Genomic DNA, 19,828 nt, shown 5'->3' with positions numbered 1-19,828 from the left:
ACCTTGCTAGGGAGAGGAGACTCTTCAGTGAAGATGCTTGCATGATGGGAGCTCCAGGGATGCAGCCTTCACCAGATGGCACCCCTGCTGGGAAGAGCTTTGGGGTGATGTTGCAGCTGCCTGAGGGTCATTTGTGCTCCCTGAAGTAACTAGCTCCAAGAGCCCCGCTGGTTCACCCAGCTAGACTGCTGGGTCTGAGTCTTTGCTCTGGCATTGTGGATGCTTGAACTAAGGGGACATTTGTTCACGTCTCCCCACCAAAAGCCACACAGCACGGGTCTCCTCTATGTTGGCTTTGCTACCCAGCAGCCCTCATGCCAGAGCATGAAGGCTGTGGATAATGGTCTCGGTGGTCTACTGCAAGAAATGGCAGGGCTGCTTTGTAGTTACTACATGAATGCTGGATATCTGAAGTCACTGTTTCAAAAATGTTCTTAAATTCATGTTGGTCCATGGTTCATAATAGGCAAAATACCTAGTAAAGCATGCCAGGAATATCAGTTACAGATAAACTCACAGGAGCTGCAGAGATGGCGCACAGGTTAAAAGCCTGTACTGCTCTTGCATAAGACCTGGGTTCGGTTCCCACCACGTACTTCAATGGCTAACTGTCTAAAACTGCATTTCAAGGTATCGGACCCCCTCTTCTAGCCTCCTTAGGTACCCACACACTTATGGTATTCTCTCTCTGTCTCTGTCTCTCTCTCTCTCTCTCACACACACACACACAATAAAAAATAAAAACAAATCTTGTGGAGGCATGGTGGCACATGCCTTTAATCCCAGCTCTCTGTCCATGTAGTGAGATCTGTCTCAAAATAAATAAATGGATAAATAAATATTTTTTAAAAGAATAAATAATAGCATTTGGGAGGCAGAAGCAGGTGGATTTCTGTGAGTTCAAGACCAGTATGATCGACATAGTGAGTTCCAGGACAGCCAGAGCTACATTCTTAAGAGACCCTGCCTCAAAACAAATAAAACAAGAAGAATAAATATACCCACAGCTGCTAAGATGGAGGTGTCATGAATGTCTGAAGTACCCAGGCCCCATCATGGAGTTGAGCCTATGCCGGCAAAGGAAAAAGGGCAGCTGTGACAGAAAATCATGAAGACATTAATGGATAGTGACCCAGGTGCAGAGATTGTCCACTAATGACATCTTTATGAAATGTAGAGTGTGGCATGCCAAGTTAGTAAATTAGTGGATACACTTAAACTAGTAGGTTTTTTTTTGTTGTTGTTTTGTTTTTAATGCATGGCAGAGCCTGGGAGTGTAGCTCAGTGGTCAAGCGCTTGTCTGGTAGGTTCAGGCCTCTGGGTTCCATCCCCTGCGCAGACAGAGAACTGCTGCTGAGATTCTGTAACTGGTTACTTTTAAAACCATGGTTGCCACAGTTACCATCCTAATAATGCTAAAAGCCTTCCACCCCCGGGCCATGGTGGGGTGGTCTCCTGGTCTCCCTGGACTTCCGGAGGTAGCAAGGGACAGTGGATGCCATCAAGTCTGGTTGATCTTTGTTTAAGTGGCTACCAGTAGAATGCACCCAGGCTCCTCTGTGGGAACAAGGCCCTTGTCCTGGCTGTGACCCACTTGGAATGGGTTTAGAGGTCAGAGCCTTATGGGTTCATTGGCCAAGATGATGAAGGCCAGTGTCTCAATGGAATGCACTCAAATGCCACAGGCTGGAGATGCTGATGGGACTTGATGGACCCAGACACGGGTAAGGTACAGAGGTGGTGGGACAGAGATATGTGGGGTACTCTGGAGCTGGCTCTCTGGGTCAGCATCCTTTATTACAGTTAGATGTGACTAGTTCCCTGGATTCTGGGGAAGCTCTCTGGTCCAGAGCGGGCCTTTGGTGCTGGGTGCTGGGTGCTCAAAATCTGGGTCCTGGACATGGTCCAATTCAAAGCTTTGTGGCGTTCAGTTTCTGCAGCTGAGATGTGCAGAAGCCAGCTGTGAGCCGCCACAGAGTTGGCCACATTAGCCTTTCTCTTTCCTTCATGACCTTGACCTTGGGCAAATGCGTTTCTGTACCTCTGTTCCCACATGTGGGAAGCAGGCATTCTAAGAATGGGCATTGTTGGAGGGGGTGGGAAAAATCGGTTCAGGTTCACAATGTCAAGGAAACAGGGCCAGCCAAGGGGCAGGAGGGGCTTCCTCTGTCCAGAGAATTCTGAAAGGAAGATTGTTCTTGCTTTAACTCAATTTAATTTAGATTCCCAGTTCTCGTCAAAGGAAATTCTACCCCACCTCGCTGAGGACCCATTTGAAGCCTGCAGCCGCTTCTGCCATGCCAGCGACTATCCTAGATCCCCACCTTCTCAGAGGAGGCTGAGCCATTTCCTCCCTCTGAACAGGGTGGTCCTTTCTGAGCTCCATTGTGGGCTGAAAAGGAAGACACACCTTACTTCCAAGGCTGGGTCACAAGACGCCGCATGCACCTTCCTTGTCCCTAGATTGTTCTGCAGAGCATTAGTCTTTCTATAAGGAAGCCAAACTGAGGGCCCTGGGGAGGGGAGGACTGCACTACACATTGTGACTGTCCCCTCCCTCCCTCCCTCCCTTCTTTCCTTGTCTCCTCTCTTCCCCTTCCCACCTTTCTTGAGGCTGACTTTGAACTCCTGATGCTCCTGCTCACACCTCCCGAGTACCAAACACCAGGATTACAGAGGTAAGTGCACTGTGGTGGTGTGACTAAGAATGGCCTCCAGAGGCTCATAGACTGGAATGCTTGGTCCTCAGGGAGTGGCACTGCTTGAGAAGGATTAGGAGGTGTGGCCTTGTTGGAGTAGGTACAGCCTTGTTGGGGGAAGTGTGTTACTGGGGGTCACTTTGAGGTTTCAAAAGCCCAAGCGGGTCCCAATGTCTCTCTCTTCCTTCTGCCTGTGGATCCAGATGTAGAACTCTCAGCTACTTCTCCAGCATCATGTCTGCCTGTGTGTCTTCATGCTATGGGCCATGTTGATAATGGACTAACCCTCTGAAACTGTAAGCCAGCCCCAATTAAATGTTTTCCTTTGTAAAAGCAGCCATGGTTGTGGTGTCACTTCACAGCAACAGAACACTGACCATGACAACACACAAGTGCATTTCTGTCCTACACTGTGAAGCCCTGGGCTAGTGGAAACCCTGTCAACAACATACATCATCAGATGTGCACCTTGCCCTGAAGAACATGTTTCAAGTCAGATTTCTTTATAAGTCTTCTGGACTCAGGTAATTTGTTTACAGTAATGCAAAATGGATGAATACAATAACAACGAGAGACACCCTTTCTTCCTCTCCATCTCAGCTGTGCAGAAGTTTTGGAGTCTTTGCTGGAACCAGGCACCAAAAGAACCTGATGCCTACAATGCCTACGCTCTTGCTCATGGCTTCGGGTCTTCTGTTGCTCGGCCCCTCTGCCACCTGGGGAAGAAATGGAATCTTCTGTGGTCTGGGAACCCCATGACCACATTTCTTTAAAAGTCTAGTCACCACCCCACACCCTCCAATTGGCCATTTGAGCTCTTCTGCTAAGCTTTCTAGAGTGGCTCTTCTCACCTCCAGAACTATTGGCTTCACCTCTGGAATGGCCTAAGAATTTCATACCAGATGGAGTCTGGTATGAAAGTTCTGTTGTCTTTTTGACAAAATACCCCAGGTAAGTCTAGAAGAGAAGGCAGGAACAATTCTGGGACATCTATCATTCCAGTAAATGAGTAGCTGTGTCTGTATACACCCAGGACTACCCCTTAGGGTTCCAGACACTGTGTATGAGTTCTAGGAGATGAGGACCTAGACACCAGACATGAGGAGCACCTGCGTCTACCGGGTCATCCTGACGGTGTCTCAGTGTGGAAACACCGGGATCTCTGTCCAGCTGGCACACATACAGCCTCAAGGGTGACCCAAACCTCCCGACTCCTCTATCCCCAGATAACTGGCCCTGTCACAGGTATGCAACCCCGGGAGACAGTGGCTGTGGAGAGAGTTTGGACAGAAGGGCTAGAGTATCCTCATAACCGAATCCTGTACAGTCTGACACCAGATGGAAATGGGGAGAAGAAGAGAAGCAGGTGGGTGGCCCAGATCTGGAGTCAAGCTGACCTCCTCACCCGTTCTTACGCCAACATGGAGATGCAGAATCCAGGAAGTCTAAACTCGAGCACGGTCTTGCTGGAGGTTATGAAGATGACGGTGAAGGCAGGAGGGGGACCCTTTGTTGTACTGTCTGTCAACCGCTCAAGGCCTGAGGAAGGACACCTCAACTGCACTCTGAATTTGGGCTTCCTGTGCTAAATGAGGCCTGGACAACAGCACCAGGGCCCCAGGCTGTGAATGCCTTTGGGGAAAACTCCGGCAGGACTGCAAAAGATTGGGGCCTTGTGTGGCAGACATTTCAGAAGCTGCTTGCCTCCTTCTCTGTTTCCCACAGCAGCCCCCATCTCCAATCTGGAGTGGCCGGAACAGGAAGTGGGTACCAACAGGACTTAAATAGGAGGGGCCATCTGGGTGGAGGAGGGACTTATCTGGGCTAGGGAGGGGCTGACCGGACCCAGGACTTTTACCAGTTTTGTGTCACATTTCCCTGAGATTGAAACAGCTCCTCCTGCAGAGAAGCTCCTTCAGCAGGAAGGTGAACAACTCAAAAATAGCTTCAGGAAGTTCCTGAAACTAACCAGATTCACAAGGCCCCTCCCTCCCAGAGTAAGGAAGCGTTTCAGATAAGCTAAACTACAGAGAAGATTCAGACCAAAACAAAACAAAACAAAAACAACAACAACAACAACAAAAGTCAGACTGGAAGAGGTTTAGCCCAACTGAATCACCTGGAAGGGACACTCTCCAACCTGTTGAGCTGCCTACAGGCTGTGCAGTGTGCTCCAGGTTCCCAGCTTTGTGCACTGTCACCCATGCTGGGGTGGGCTTTGGGGATGCAGCTGCCTATGGGTCATTTATGCTTCTGCAAGTGACCCCAATAAAACTCATTGCTTCACCAAGTTGGACTTTGGTGGCATCCACACTGTGGATCTGTCATGGGCTCCCTATCTGGGGTGAGTTGTTGTGTACAGTGTGTCCCCCAGTAACAGTTTTGTCACACAACAGCCATCTGTGAGTCACAGACATCACAAAGACCAAGGCAGACCCAAGCCGGGTGGGAGGGGAGGGTAATCTATGGCCACCTGGCAAAGGCTGGACCGGGTCAAGATTTAGCACCCAACCCGGGACGTAGCAGCAGCAGCAGACCTGTTCTCTCACCGTGGCCCTGCACCAGCAGCAGCCACAGCATCTGGGAGCTTGGCGAGATCATGGCATCCTATGGAATAAAGGTTTGTCGTCTGGGAAAAGGACAGTCCATGTTCCCTGAGCTTATTTTTATTTATTTATTTACATGGGCTGTGTGTGTGTGTGTGTGTGTGTGTGTGTGTGTGTGTGTGTGTGTACATGCCACATATACAATGACCTCAGAAGCCAGAAGAGGGTTTGGGATTGGTAGGAGCTGGAGTTACATGCTATTGTAACCGTCTCAACTTAGGTACTGGGACCAAACTCCGGTCCTCTGGAAGAGCAGCAAGCGTTCTTAACCCATGAGCCATCTCTAACTGGTTTCCTAAACGCAGTGTGTAAATTGTGTGATTAATTCATTACCCATTTTTGGAGACAGCCTGGATGACCTTGAACTCCTGATGTTCCTGCTGTATTTACCTCCCACGTACTGGGACTTCAGCTTATACCACCATACCTACCTTAGTCCACACTCCGGGCTGAACTCTCGGTGAAGAGCATCTCTCCTCATCTCCAAGCCAGGAGCAGTGTTCTTGAGCATAGCACTCAGGAAGCTGGAGGAGGAGGATCAGAATTTGAGGACAGCCTGGACTGCATGAGACCCTGTCTCAAAAAAGCAAAAACCAAAAATAAAGTCTTATTTCCAATGGCCACCCTCAGAATTGGCATTAATATTTTTGTTATTAACCTTTTTTTCTTTCTTTCTTTTTTTTTTTTTCAGAAAAATGTGTGTGGCCAAGGCTGGCCTCAAACTCCTGATCCTTCTGACTCTACCTCTTGAGTGCTGGGATAGATGTGAGCCGCCTTACCTGGCTGTTAGTCCCTTCTTAATGGTGCATTCTAAGTGTTTTATTTTGCCCTGGGTTACGCAGCTGCCCGGTCTACCTAGGTCCTGGGAGTCTCAACCCACCCTAAGGTGTTCATCTATTTCCAATAGGGGCTCTCAAACTCAAGGCTGACTCAGAATCACCTGGAAACCTTGTGAAAACCAACCATTGCAGTTTCTCACTCTGTTCTGGGATGTGTCAAGCCCCAAACATGCCCCTAACAAGTTCCCAGGCAGTGGGAGGGCTTCTGGGTGAGGACAGAGCCTGGAGAACCACGAGGCATCTAGTGCTCCCTACCCTCTGGGTTTCTGTAAAGCAGGCTCATTCATACCCTCCCCACAGCGGCTTGCCGTGAGATGCCAGTGAGATAATACGGTACGGCTGAAAGAGCTTTGTCAGCTCTCAGGTTAAGGGCTCTGATCATTAACCTGGTAATCTGCCCGAGGCTGGTCCACAGTCTGGACATGCAGGGCAGGGTGTGCAGACATCTGGAGATCTTTGGCAGCCCACCTTCTAAAGGGAGAAGCCAGTCATGGAGGGCTCAGGCCTTCAGCCCTCTCGGGCCACACCCTCATCTGCCTGCTGTACCAGCAGCTTGCTGGCCTGGGCCACTTCTTCAAGGGCCAGAATCCAGGCAAGCTAGGACAAGCCAAAGTTTGTGACTGGAGACGTGGGAATGGTTCACAAACAACTACGCTGTTGGACTCTAGCCCACGACTCCCCCTTTCTAAAGCTTGGGTTGTGCATCTGTAAAATGGGCGCAAGGAAAGTAGCCCAGGGGAAGTAGAACTCAAGGATCATGGCTTTCACAACTCTTGACTAATCAGCCTGTCTCTGAGCGAGGATTCAAACACTGGTAGCTGTTAGTATTTTCAGAAAGTGCTTGGGTCTGAACCGCCTCCACATGGAGGCCTAGTCTTGGAACGCGAACGCTCCCACGCCATTCCCGGGTTGCACCAGGATACGCCAGTCCTAGAATGCCAGCGTGGGGCCCCCAGGCCTGCAGCCCTGAGCAGGGGTTGCCAGGGGGAACAAGATCAGGGCGGAGCAGAGAACCCCCGGGGAGGGGCGGAGCCTCCCAGTTGGAGGCCCAGGAGTAAGCCCCTAGAGAAAGTGATGGAGGCGGAGAACGAAGGGCTTAGGAGGCTCGCCAGCAGCCTAGGAGGGAACTGGGAAGGGTGAGGGAGACCTCAGGGGGGGAGGACCGTTAGGCAGGGCTGTTAGAGGCTGGAAGGGCACAGAAAACAAGGCAGAGACTGGGGTCCTAGGCGGGCTTCATCCTCTGGAGAAGGCCCGCCCACGGCCTCACCTCCAGGCTGTAGTGGGCAGGGACGAGCTCTGCTTGGAGCCAGGCTGCCGGGCCGGAGGCGGAGCTGGAGGGTTGGCAAAGGGCAGTTCAGGGGTGTGCCAAGGGGTGTGACTGTTTGATTGGACCAGGAGGTTGTGATAGGCGGAACCTGGTGCTACCTTCCCCCGGGCTGGGAGAGGAGGCTTACAAGGGGCGTGTCGAGGGCGTGGTCTAGGGGGGGCGTGGCGTGGCCGGACGAGGCCGTTGAGCTTCTGGACTGACTCCGGGAGGGGGTGGCAGGGCAGAGTGGAAGAACTGAGCCAAGCTGCGCAGTCAGACGCGGACTGGGGCGCCAGCTGAAGAAGCCGGACTTTCAGCGTGTAGCCAGGACCGAGACAGCAGGTAAAGAGGGGCATGGGGGAGGGGGCGGGACAATCGGAAGCAAACTTAGCTTCGCCTGAACTTCTGCAGACTTCAGGGCCCGCTTGGCAACAGGTAACAAGACCCAGAGCGGACTGAGAAAGATCCTTTCTCAGCCTCCGAGTCCGAACTCCCTAGTTCTGGCTGCAGCAGACCGCAGCCGTGTGGCGCTGGGCCGGTCCCTGCCCCCAGCCCTGAGCTCCTCGGGTTCCAGAAGGAGGAAGTTGATTGAGGTGAGCTCCGTGCTCCCGGAGTGCCCTATTCTCACCAGAACCCCGGAAGGTGAGGGCTAGCAAGCAGGTGACGGGCACTGTGGTACAGAAGGCCACCCGCGTAGCTAGACCTCAGCTGCAAAATGCCACCGAGAGAAAAACCACTTGATGCGTCACTCTGGGTTATCGAGTCCCAGGCAGGGACCCCAAAGCAAGGCAATTAACATTCTTTCCCTCCTTCCAACTTCTGAGCGCTCCACTGAGCTCAGAAGTGGAAACCTAGCCAGACTTTTCCAGGTGAGCAGGTGGGAGAGGCCCCCCGGAGGGTTGGCAGAAGGAGTAACTCTTTTGGGGGGTGAATGAGGAGAAGGGGAAACCCTAGAAAACCTACTTAGAACCTAGCCAAGCCCTGGAGCTCCCTGCTATGCCCAGGATTAGGTATCTGTGCTGAGGGGCTCCAGTCCTAATGGTGGTGGGGGTCCTGGGTCCCGGGTCCTGGCTGTGTCAAGGATTTGGGCTTTGGAACTCAGCCGACTTGGATTCCATTCCCCCTTCAAACTTTACTTTCTTCACCTGTGACTTGGGGGACAGTGACCTAACAGTAGTAACAAGAACTAAGTGAAGCTGTGTGTACAACACCTAACAAGACATTGGGTGCCGAGAAGCCTCCTGTGATGTCAGTGGGCAGGTGGTATGTTGCCTGTCTTTGGGGTTTGGCTTGGTTTGGAGGGCTGGTGGGTAGCTGCAGTTGTCCCACCCTTGACCTCACCAGAGTCAGAAACAGCCACCAGCCGCCATCATCTTGTTGTGAGTCAGAAAGTATGTTACCTGGACTAGACAGTGCCTGAGTTCATAACAGTGCTCGGGGTTGATGGGTACTGCACACAAGACAGAGCTGGAGGATGGAGACATGAATCCTCACATGGACCTGGCATTGCCCTCCTCCTGAGGTGCTGTGAGACTCCCCCATCCCATTTCCCTCCTGGAGAGACTCTCTCACAGCCTGGGTCAATTCAGGGGACGTCTCAGGGGTCTCTGAGGCTCTAGTGACTGGAGGCTCCGTTTGGGGCAGGGTGAGCAGACGGTCTGTGTGAGCAGGGACTGGCACAGAAGACAGGGAAGGTACTACACGTGAGGCCCTGCATCTTGGGGGAGATGAGCCCATGTTGTGGAGTCAGATAGAAAGTGTACTGGAAAGCCAGGCTGAAGGCCGGGCCATGTGGAGGAGACTGTGTGTGTGTGTGTGTGTGTGTGTGTGTGTGTGTGTGTGTTGAGTCTGTCGGGAGACTCCGGAGAACCATGGCCGGTAGCAGGAATGGGAGTGACTTGGACAAGACTTTCTGCCTGAACTCTCCGGTGCTCATTAAGCTTGGGCCGACACACTCCCTGCTCCACGGATGTCAGCATCTCAGTGGCATTAGATGAGAATTTGCTACAGTGAGGAGGGATCAGCCGTGGTAGAACCATGCCTGGTGTGTGTGGGTCCCCTTCACCACCACTCCCATTCTGTGATATGACGCCCTCGCCCTTGGGCTGCTGAGCATCTGGGAAGGGGCTTGGATCAGGGAATGTGACACAAGATGTTCAAAGCAAGGACAAGGGGGGGGGGCTTTGGAGCCTTAGGGACTGGAAAGTTAGGGTGGAAGGCGTCTCGGACAGAGGACCATCTCAGAGGCAAGGTCAGCCTGTTGAGCGAGCTCTTGTAAATGGCTGAGTTGAGTTTCTAGCTCAGTGGTTCTCAACCTTAACGCTTCGACCCTTGAATACAGCTCTTCATGTTGTGGTGACCCCCCCCCACCATAAAATGATTTTCATTGCCACTTCATAACTGTAATTTTGTTACTGTTATGAATCATAATGTAAATGTCTTGCGTTTCCTATGGTCTCATTTGACCCGCACAAATGAAACGCTGGCTGGGAAACACTGGTCTGGCTACAACTGAGCTTTCAGGGTATGAAGAGCAGGGGTAGTAGGTAGGATGAGCTCCAGAAGGGCTTTAAATGACAATGGAAAAGCTTAGGCTTGGATCATAGAAAGTGAGAAGAACCACTGAAGGGTTTAGAGCTGGGGGGGTGGGGTGGGGTGAGGTGGAGGAAGAGTGATGCAAGGTTTGACACTGTGTGCGCTCGATACCTAGATATGGGGGGGGGGCAGAGGACTAACAAGTCTAGGGGACTTTTGGTTGAAAGAGACCACAGGCTAGGAAAGGCAGCCAGCCAAGAGTGATACGGGAAGAATCCAGCTGTGCCTGCCCTTGGGGGACCCAGTCGGGGCTCATGAAGGTGATTGCACTAATTTGGGTGATAGTCACAGGGAGGATGAATGCTGGAGAGTGATAGGGTGGCAGCCCCAGAAAGCCCTGCGTTCACCCATGAAGAAGTGAAGTCTGGGCTGAGTGGGGAGCCTGTGTCCCTAGCAGTGGGTATCTGTTCAAGATGGGTGGGAAAAGTACCCAGGCTTCCCTGTTCAGCCCAGAGAAGGCAAGATTGAGAGGTCAGCCGTCTGGGCTCATTTCCCACAAGGATGGCTTTTGGTTCCCTGGGGCTAAAGTTTGACATGCAGGGGCATCCCCTTATTTTAGAAGAGGAAGTTCCCAATGGCTGGCAACTCCCTCCACCTTGGGGACCCAACTCTTTCACTTGAGGACCAAACAAGGTCTGATCCTCACTGGAGGGAGGGGACTGTCCCAAGACACTGGCACCTAACCCAGCAGCCCAGGCCCTGAACACTGCTTTGGGTTTAAAATGTCTGGAGCCTGCAGGCTCTCCTGCCTTGAGACCTTAGCCTTGGCCGCTAATCTGAACCATTATGCCCACTTCCTCTGCCCTGTGGGAAGCTGGGTTGGAGCCATGATACAATCAGTAGCATCAAACAGCCAGAATCTGGCTCTGCAAGAGGCAGCTGGTGGGAAGGGTGGGTAGAACCCAGGCTGCTTGGCCTGGACCCTTCTGTGGGACAGGATGGGGTTGGGGGAGGTGACCTGTTTCATCTCAGCAGGAAAGGGCCAGCCTGGGTCTGAGAAGCCTGAAGGGGAAGCCCAGAGGTAAACAGGGCCCAGTGGTCCAGATGCGTTCTTCCCGTCCCCTCAGCTGCTGATGCTGTCCTGCTGAGGAGTCAGCCCTAAAGCCAGTGCCCTGCAGGGTCCAGCTGGGGTCTGTCCAGTGACTTAGTCCTGACTCATCCTGGGATTCCCCCGGCACCACAGTGGGTTTCCTGTCAGCAGCTGACACACACACAGGGCAAGCACGCAGAAGCAGCTGAGAGGAGCAGAGGTGACGAGGCTAGCTCTCCTGTTTGTCCAGTGTGGACGTAGATGAGTCCTCCCTGGCCATCCCTCCCAGGCCCTGCCACCGGCCAGCCCTTACTTGGTTTTCAGGCGGCGCACGCATGCACACCCCAGCCTCACTGCCGTGGGCTGAGCAATGCCTCCTGTTCTGTTCCCTCCATTCTGCCTGACGGGAAGAAGGGAGACTTGAGCTCATAGTATGCCATGTGGCCCCCGGCATTGCACTCGGGAGCTCCGTTTCCTAGCTCTGTCACTGTATCTGAGCCTCAGTTTCTGAACCAGGGGAATGATGATAGTGGTGGTTATGGCTTCGTGGGATGGGGTGAGGACACCACAAACACTTGCAAGGGAAACAGCATGTTATCCCTGGCACAGGGCAGGGGCGAACTGCTGAGAGCTGTGGTTAGGGTCTGCACATGGCTGGTCCGTTCCAGCTCCAACAGACGCGTTTCTCAATGTGCCTTCCTCCTTGGCCTTCTGTTCCTCTCTCTGCATAACGGGGTGCCCCAAGACACTAGTCATTTCTAAGTGTCGGGTGCTCCCAGGCTCTTCTACCTGGATCTCCCATGACTTAACTTCCCTTTGGTCCTGCTGCTTTGTGGCATACAGAGGCCTCCTGGGCAGGGACCACCCTGTCCATTTATGTATCTTGACCCACAGTAGACACTCAGAAAATGACATCTAGCTGAATAAAGGGTTGTCTTGGGGCGGAACTTCAGGAGGACTCAGCTCCATGTGAGGTCCTTGGAGACTCTGAGCGGTCGCACCTTCAGGAAGTAGGGCCTACAACCTGTACCGGGAAGGAGGGTGGCTGCGGGCTTCCATGGTTTCAGACAGGGCTTCCGCTTCCCTATGAAGCCTGGCCTTTCCTCTACAGAGAGGGGAACAGCCAACTTCCTCAGTCCTAGCCTAGTGAGGGACCTCTGTAGCCCTTAGTGAACCCTTACTCGGCCAGAGGCACCTTCCGGGCAGCAGCTGGCAGTAGACAGAGCTTCTGCATGTGGGGCTCGGGCTGGCGACGGGAGAGGTGCCCTCCAGGATGCCCAGGCCAGGCATCATCCACAGACCACCTGGGCAGTTTGGGAAGTGCTACCCCACCCCGACTTCTTGGCCTGTGCTGCAGCATCTGTGCCTTTTGGGGCCCAATCCAACTCTCCTTAATCAGCTAGGCGTCGTAGCTCAGCATTCTGGGCCTGTGCTCTCAGGGCTGATGAGACGCTGGACAGAGTGCTGGAGGTTGGACATTAGGGCCTGGGTTCAGATTCTGGCTGTACCATGGGATTCTTGAGGAACCTGGGGCAGGGAGTGGGCCTCTGCCTGATTTCCTTACTTCAGGCAGGATATGCTCTAAAGGTTCCTGGGCCCTCAGGGGAGTGCAGGGACCCTAGGCAGGGTCAGAGACTCTGGAATCAAACTTCCAGGATATCTGCCACCGCTGCTGCTCACCAGTGGAGAGTGACCTTGGGCAAGCGTCTGTGTCCCCTAGTACCAGTGTCGGTACCTGTGAAGGGGACAGCCACAGGTTGTCCACAGAGCATTCATTTTTTTCTCATTGCTATGACAGAATTCTGGATAAACAGCAACTTAAAGCGGCGTGGGGTGGGGTGTATTTTGGCTCGCAGTTTGAAGGGACACAGTCTGCTATGGTGGGCACACTGTGAGGGGAGGGCCTTGAGCAGCTGGTCACATTGTATCTGCAGTCAGAAAGTGAGTGTTCAGTGAGCCTTCTCCATTTCATGCAGTCTGAAGCCCCGGGCTATGGATTGGTGCATCTTCCCACCTCAGTCACCCTAATCTAGATAATCCCTCCCAGGCATGCCCAGAGGCTGGCCTCCTAGGTGATCTCGAGCCTGTCACCTTGGCAGCTAGGATTAGCCATCCCACAGGTAGGGGCTTCACATCTGCCCAGCCCATGAGCTGTGGACCTAGGGCGCTTGGGGGGAAACTGTCGTGTGGGCAGGCTTGGTGGGGCTGTCATTAGTTCTTAATGACACAGTGTGACAACCAGAGAGGGCGTCAGGCGTACTGGATGTACTCAGGTTACCCAGACATTACACTGTTGTCCGTAAGGGACTCTGAGCATCCCCAGATTTGGTGTCCTTTACAGACGCCAAGGGACAGCTGTGCTCACTTCATGCTGTGTGACAGTGACCCAGGAGCTAATGTTTGTGAAAGATTTCTGACAGTGCTGGGCTCCTGGGTGCTGTCTCCATACAAGCTGCTTCTGGCCACTGTTGTTGACAGGAAGCAGGCTTAAGTCCCTGGGAAACTGGAGCCTTGAATCTAAAGACCAGGCAGTTGGGTTCATACTCCAGCTTGTCCTGAAGACCTGTTGTGAAACCTCAGACAAGTCCCTGCCCTTCCCAGACTGCAGAGCTGAAACTGTGATCCTGCAGCTGCTCTCTGAGGCTTCTGTCATCCAGGCACATGTGCGGCCACTGTGGGCAGAGCGGGGCCTTTCCCAGGGAGAGGACATCTGGGTGAGCCCGGGAGCAAGGTGGGGATGGTCAGCTCTCAGCGGCTGCCAGGAGGCTCTGGGGGCACAGAAGGGTAGCGGCTGCTCCCCATGACTTCTCGCCAATCAAGGTGCAGTTAAAGACCTCTTAATATGCACAGTGGGATGAGGGGTGGCTCAGCCTGCAAGGGCCCTTACTTCCAAGCTTGAGGACATGAGTTCGAGCCCCAGGAACCATATGACAGAAAGAGAAAACTGACTCCTAAAGTTGTCCTTTGACCTCTACATGTGTGCCTACACACACACACACACACACACACACACACACACACACACACACTAAATGAATAAATAAATGTAACAACAACAAAAAGAAGAATGGGACTAGAGAGCTGTCTCAGCAGTTAAGAGAACTCTACTGCTATTGCAGAGGACCTGGGTTCAGTTCCCAGCACCCACATGGTGGCTCTCACCTGTCCATAACTCCAGTTCCAAGGGGATCTGACTTCCTCTTCTGGCCTCTGTGGGTACCATACACACACAGTGCATTTACATACACATAGGCAAAACACTCATACACATAATAAGTGACTAAATAAACACCCCAAGTAAATATATATGCACATTACCATATCCAAATATGCAGGTTTGAGACAATTTATTACCTTTTAAAGTTTCCTTATTTTAACCTTATGCCAGAAACCCAACTTATTTTGATATTCAATTTTTAAAAAAATGAACACACGCAACAAAGTTACAAAAGACACATATTTGAAGAAAAATAGATTGTGTAAACTTGAGGTCACATTGAGTTTTTTTGGTTGTTAATCAATCCTGTGTTTTCAGAGGAGGGGTGGAGTGTTGGTTTGAAGAACATATCAGCTTGTCAAGGCCCAGGCAACTCCCAGGGAGTGCCTGGGCCACAGCCTGCTTGGGCAACCAACACCAGATATGGATGAGAATATCACAGGTAGCATAGGTGTGACCCACCCGAGAGCTAGGTTCACAGAGCTTGTCCCCAGCAGCTTACGAGGACAGCTTAATTGCTTCTCTGGGCCTCAACATGCTGTGAAATGGGAATGGGGCTAATAAAGTTATGCCAGGGCACTGAATGAGGGCTAGGCGAGCTTACCATATGTGAAAGGCTAAGATAGGACACGGCTTTAGATCTGGGCATACTGTCTGTTCTGGAACCGGTGGAGTCACTTGTTTGGATAAAGGTGGCACTTGGCAGGAGCCTGCCTCGCTGCAGAACCAGGTGGCAGAAGCAGACAACACCAAGATGGCAGCTGTCTGCAGACAACCTGGCTCTGTGCCAGGTGGGGGGTGGGGGTGGGGAGCCTGGCCTAGCCAGCCCAGTGTGTCTCCTAGAGGAGCCCATCTGATAAGCTACCCTTGGATCTGGGGCAGGGACTGAAGAAGGGCGGGGCTGGGGGCAAGGCTAGCAGTGTATAATCAATGGGGATCCCTCCACGGTGAAACAAGTGTAGAGAGGAGTGTGTGTTCACACACACACACACACACACACACACACACGAAGCACTGAAGCACTTCTGGTGTGTACTAAGCACTCAGTACATGTTCACCACCTGTTGCTAGTCACAACAGTTAGCAGTTGCACGTCTACATGGAGGAAACCATCTCCCACCCTCTGTCTGAGGAGATGGATTATTAGTGTGCCTCTGCTGGGGAGTGGAGGGCAGCCCTGTTTATAGAGGGCACAGAAACTCGGTGGACGCATTGGAAGAGGACTGATGTCTTTGAAGTCATATAATGAGTGAGTGGGTGTCTAGGCTTCGAGTCATGCTCTGTCATGTAGACCGTCCACCTCTCTGACCTCTGGCCTCTGTGTATGTGCGCGCGCGTGCATGTGTGCACGTAGAGTGGCCAGCACAAGCAGGATGTGTGTTCTACTCTAGTCTTTCCAGAAGATCCCCAGGCAGCAGGCCTTTCTTTTCCTGGAGACAGTTAGGTGCCTTGTTCTCAAGCTTTGTGTACGCTGTAAGCAGAGAACTTCGGGGAGCTCCGTACACCTTGACGGGATTCTTCCAGACACTGGGACTCCTGGCTTAGCCAGATTGATTGACTGATGATTGATTGATTGATTGATTGACTGACTGACTGACTGACTGGTTGGTTGATTGATTGAGACAGGGTTTCTCTTCATAGCCCTGGCTGTCCTGGAACTCACTATGTAGACCATGCTGGCCTCAAATTCACCGAGATCCACTTGCATCTGCCTCCCAGGTGCTGGGATTAAAGGCGTGCACCACCACCACCCAGCCTGCCTGTGGCCCTTTCTCACCCTTGACTTGCAGGGAGGGTAGATGAGGGAATGTTTAGTGGCAGGAAGAGCCCACCCTCTTAAAGCAAGGAGCTGGTAAGTGTGATGACATGGCAAATGAGAGCCGAGCCAGGCAGCCCTGAGCTGGGGTGACAGAGCTTGCTGCCTGAAGAGCCGAGGATCAGCTGGGGACCCGATTGAATAAGCTCAGCCTGGAGTTGGGTGTTGCTGGTATAGAGTTGAGGGGACCCAAATAACATTAAAATGGAGCAGGGGTGATTGCATAGACTTAAAAAACAAAGCAAAACAACCTTGTGGGCTGAGGAGATGGCTCAGTGGGTAACACACGGATCCTGTATGTGTGAGGACTCCAAGAACCCATCTAAAAGCCAGGCAAAGGTGCCTGTAACCTCAGCACTTGGAGACAGAGAGAGGGAATCCCTGGGAAAAGTTGTCTGGGTAGACTAGCTGGAATTGGGGAGCTCCAGGTCCAATGAGAAGCCATCTCAGTAAATAAAGTGGAGAGAAATCACAGGAAGACACCAGACTTCAACCTCAGGCTTCCACATGTGTGCCCATATACAAGGGAACACACTTACACACAGGCACAACACACCAGACTTCAACCTCAGACTTCCACACGTGTGCCCATATACAAGGGAACACACTTACACACAGGCACAACATACACACATATATGTCCCAAAACAACAGTGACCAAAGAATCTTTGTTTCCATATGAACCAAATGGAAAAAAAAAATGAAAAACTTTCTAATTATTGAAGAGAGATTCTGTGGAAAAAATTACAGTACACAGAACCATATACTTAAAGGAAATAATTACTCAGAGATAACCATGGTGAACAATTTGGTGTTTTGGCTTTTAAAAACAAACCATGAAAGAAGTGTTCACACCCCCAGATTGGGGTTGTGCCATCAGAGTGGCTTCCTGTGAGCCTGAGCCTGGGTTTGCCATGGCCTAGGGAGGAGTTTGCCACATGACCCCACAGCCCAGCTCCCAGCTCCGGGAAGAGGGGGTGCGTTCCCTCTGTTAAGTATCCGCCTGCCCATTTGAATATTTCATGATGACCCATGTGGCTGAAGTGGTCACCTTGTCCTTACTGTAGTTTGTGCTCAGGCCTTCTGTCCTCCAGAATGAGGAATAAACTCGTCAAGGTAGCTTTTGGGTTAGGTGGTCTCTGGGTTCAAGATCACAGGAAGGGCAGTGTGTACAGGGGAGTTTATTGTGTTTGGAAGAGACAGGAAACAGCGAGAGGCAGCTAGGTCTCTCTTTGGTGTGACTTTGGACCCTCCTCCCTTGGAGCCTGTGGTATCATTAGCTGGCCATGGGATCACTTTACTATTTAATGGCCCGTCCCTGCAGTGACTCCTTCTTCCTAGTAGCCTTCTGGAAACCAGGGCTCCAGGAGACGAGCCCCGGATAGGACATCTCAGGAGTGGGAGGTGGGTCATGACAGGTGCTGTGGCTCTCACACCCTGGTGTGCATGCCAGTCATGAGAAAGCTTAGGAAAACTTTGTCCCACTAGTGTGTGACATGGCCTGCGAGTGTGCATTTCATTTTTTATTCCATTCATCCACCCATCCACCCATCCATCCATCCATCCATCCATCCATCCATCCATCCATCCATTTATTTTAGTATGTGTATGAGGGCTGGTGGAGGGGGGGAGGTCAGAGGACACATTGTGGGAATCCGTTCTCTCCTTCTATCACATGGAACCTGGGAAAATTGAACTTATGTTTTCAGGCCTGGCCTCAAAGGCCTTCCCCCTCTGAACTTTCTTGCTGGGCCCAGAATGTGCATTTCTGTCTTTTCTTTCTCCCTTTCCACGCTGAGGACTGAACCCGGGGGCTTGCATGTGCTAGGCAATTGCAAACCCGTTTCTAACACACGGTCCCTCGCAGGAGGTCCTGCAGGGCGTCCCTTGGTGAAGGCAGCCTAGCAGAATGGATGTGCGTGGAGGCGGGGCTTGTGTCCTGTCAATAGAGGCTCACCCAGTGAGGCTTGGTGACTGCCCTCCCATCCCTTCTCCATAAGGATGCTGTTTGAATGGGGAAGTTTACACACAGGAGAACCCCCATTTTACGGAAAGGAGAACTGAGGCTCTGGCACATGCCCCCTCCCTCCTCAACCCCCAGAGAACCCAAGGCTCTGCCCTGACCAGTGGGGCCTGGGTGTGAGGGCACGAGACTCTTGAAGGCTGGCTTCCAGCCAACTTTGACCCTGCTGTGCCCCTCACCCTCACCTGCCTTGGCTTTTTCCTGTGGGCAGGGTAGCTGCCATACCTTCCATACCTTCTCTAGCACTGTGCCTACCCGGGGAGACTCCCCAGGGAGCTGAGTCTCCGTGCTGTGCCGTTCCTAAGGCAGGGCCTTTTCTGCTTCCCCGCTGACTGATCCTCAGTAACGTGATCTAAGTCCACGTCTCCTGTTCCCCAGCCAGTATGTGCTCCCGGAAGCCAGAAACTTTCCCTCAGCCTGGGCTCTGCCTGTCACATGCATCAGAGGGAGGAGGGTGCTTTGTGGCTTCTGTGAGCCTCTAGTGCGAGCCAGGCCTGCCCGGGGCTGTTCGCAGAGAATTAATTCTTGAACCAGGTCAGCCTCCCAAGTAGAGGTCATCCGTGCCCATTTCTCAGACAGAAATTGAGGGATGAGATTGGAAGTGCCTGCTAGGTTGCTAACCGAAAGGGGCGGGGCTGGGCATTCCAATCCCACACTCCTTCCTGGGGCACCCACTCCCCCTTTCTCATAATGATACCTTGTGCTTTATAGCTGTTGGCCATGGACGGTTTCTCACACACACTCTCCGGCCTTCCAGTGCCCTGGGAATCAGGCAGGGAGAGGGATGTTACTTAGTCTGTTCTCACAGTGACAGGGTGCTGAGCAAGCTGCCCAGATCCCACAGCTCAGGAGACCGTGGCTGTCGATCCCATTTGGTATCACCACACTGCCTTCTGAAGGGAGGACTCTGGGCCCTCTCTGCTCAGCCCCAGAGAACCCAGTGCTCCACATTGAGCTGGTGGGCCCTGGTGTGAGGGGCGCAAGACCCCATGAAGGACCAGGTCTGGAGCCCATGTGGAGGAAAGGTGATGGTCCAGACTGTCTCCAGCCCTGGAATGTAAAAGCCCAGATAGGTGTGGATGTGGGAGTGGGATCCTAGGCACACTCTGCCCCTGGCTTTTTTCCTAGAACCCATATGTCCTCAGAACAGTATTTTGCAGACTTTCACACATCAGGATGTGGGGTCTACTGCCCTGCCTGAATGTCTGCCATCTCTTGTCCTCCTTCTAGGCCACCATCCTCCCTGGAGGAGAACTTGGTCCTCTGACCAAGAAACTGGTTCAACTGGTTCCTGTTCCTCCTCCCCAGGGCCCTGAAGGCCGAGGAAAGTCCACAGGCTTGGGACCTGGTATTGCTATGATATCCCAGCCAGGCATGGGGACATAAACTCGTAATCTCATGCTCTATGTAGCTGGTGACACGACTAGCCTGGCTAGCGTGGTTAGCCTGAGTGGCCTCCCTAACTAGGCCTGAGCACAGGGTTAGAACAAATGTGGGACCAGGCCCTTTGCAGAGGCCGGGGGGCTCAGAGTGTTTGGGTCTGTGTGTTTCAGGGACTATCAGCTTCAGACCTGTGGTCCTCAGGTCTTGAAGACCTGGAGTTATCACTTGTCTTTTAAGGAAAAGGATGCTTTTCCCTCCGGTGACTTGCAGGAATTCAGGGAAGAACACTAACCACCCCCCGGGTTGTCCCAGCT

General features: G+C 52.5%; 1 protein-coding gene and 1 long non-coding RNA gene across 2 annotated transcripts in view; one reads left to right on the top strand and one right to left on the bottom strand.

Moving 5' to 3' along the window:
• Positions 1–3,322: 3,322 nt before the first annotated feature.
• Positions 3,323–7,507, bottom strand: LOC143272930 (uncharacterized). Its single transcript, XR_013050597.1, has 3 exons — positions 7,412–7,507; positions 5,733–5,829; positions 3,323–3,415 (listed from the first exon to the last, which is right to left on the bottom strand). It is a non-coding gene; the product is annotated as an uncharacterized LOC143272930 (long non-coding RNA).
• Cd82 (CD82 molecule) overlaps positions 7,121–19,828 on the top strand; it is a 45,685-nt gene continuing 32,977 nt past the window's right edge. Inside the window, exon 1 of the mRNA XM_042275763.2 lies at positions 7,121–7,792. The gene's annotated coding sequence lies outside the window, so the exon portion shown is untranslated. The remainder of the gene's footprint in view (positions 7,793–19,828) is intronic.

Source organism: Peromyscus maniculatus, chromosome 4 (assembly GCF_049852395.1).
Source record: "Peromyscus maniculatus bairdii isolate BWxNUB_F1_BW_parent chromosome 4, HU_Pman_BW_mat_3.1, whole genome shotgun sequence".
Classification (NCBI taxonomy): Eukaryota; Metazoa; Chordata; class Mammalia; order Rodentia; family Cricetidae; genus Peromyscus; species Peromyscus maniculatus.
The sequence above is the reverse complement of the archived record's forward strand: the minus strand, read 5'-3'. Positions and strand labels throughout refer to the sequence as shown.